At 37.7% G+C, this 1,211-nt stretch overlaps 1 protein-coding gene across 3 annotated transcripts in view; it reads right to left on the bottom strand.

Moving 5' to 3' along the window:
* The window catches only part of Rpn5 (regulatory particle non-ATPase 5), a 9,560-nt gene that overhangs the window by 7,180 nt on the left and 1,169 nt on the right, over window positions 1-1,211 (bottom strand). The window lies entirely within an intron of this gene.

The raw sequence follows: 1,211 nt of genomic DNA, 5'->3' as shown, positions 1-1,211 counted from the left end.
GGGGGGGGGGGGGGGGGAGGGAGGAGAGAGGGATAGAACCCTCGCAATCACACACATGAAGTACATGTATAGGCCTGTTCTTTTTGTGTGCCTTCCAACAAGGGATACAAATGACACGGTGTGACACAATGGGCCGTTACATTCTTGTTTGCCAATTTTAAACAAAGATGACATGATTACTGCACTGTGTCGCTTGTTGGAAGACAGACTTTAGCTACACTTCTTGCACGGTTCATCTTTTTTCTTTTTCTCTCCAATATGAGAAATGAAAGATGAACAGTGCAAAAACTTCGGCTAAAAAACAGACCTTATTTACTTGTGGGTCTCTTTCACCAACCTTGGTTAAGTTAACCAAAGGTTAAATGGGGCTCATTTAGGTCGTGGTTAACTTTTAAACGAGATTTAACTTGAAATAAGTTAAACCTCGATTAAAAGTTAACTATGAGTTGTGAAACTGAGCCTAAATGAGCCTCATGTAAGCGTCAGTTAACTTAACCAAGGTTGGTAAAAGAGACTCTATGGCCTGTTTCTACCAATGTAGATTAACTTTAATCTCAGTTCAACTTACTCTTTATCTTTTTTTAATTCTCAGAACTGGAAAAAGATGAAGAGTTAGTTAAACCGAGATTAAAATTGAACTATATTGGTAGAAATGTGTCTATGTGCAGAGGATTCCTGCCCCTCTGACCTTCATCAAATCAAACCTAATCTTTTAAATTTAATTTCGCTTTATGTGCCAAGCTGGAAACCCACGAACCATTCTACACGAGTTTACAACTCTTCACACATAGCAAGAACAGAGAAGGGTCTTTTTTCATGGTCTGTGACATATTAATATCTAATCTAAATAGCCGTCAACTTTAATCATTACTATCTTAGTTCACATAGCAGAGCAACACTTTTTCTGCCAGATTCGTTCATTTCATGAAAAACCGCAAAGATATATTTTTTTATCCATCTTTATGATTGTGTATACTAAACAATTATCGTAAAATAAAACAGATGAAGAAAGGCCGTAGATATAAAAACACGGTAATTATTCAGAATACCTCCCTCACCTCCGATTTCGATAAAATTAGGCTCATTCGACGCGTTTTTGCATGAAACGAAAGAATCTGGCAGAAAAAAGTGTCGCTCTGCCTCGCGAACCGAGATATTTAGCGTTAAAGTTGACGACTATGGAGGTTAGGAAATCTGTTATACCGACTATG

The sequence above is a fragment of the Trachymyrmex cornetzi genome, unplaced genomic scaffold (genome assembly GCF_001594075.2).
Source record: "Trachymyrmex cornetzi isolate Tcor2-1 unplaced genomic scaffold, Tcor1.1 scaffold1307, whole genome shotgun sequence".
Taxonomy (NCBI): Eukaryota; Metazoa; Arthropoda; class Insecta; order Hymenoptera; family Formicidae; genus Trachymyrmex; species Trachymyrmex cornetzi.
Note: the sequence above shows the minus strand (reverse complement) of the source record. Positions and strands in the feature narration are given on the sequence as shown.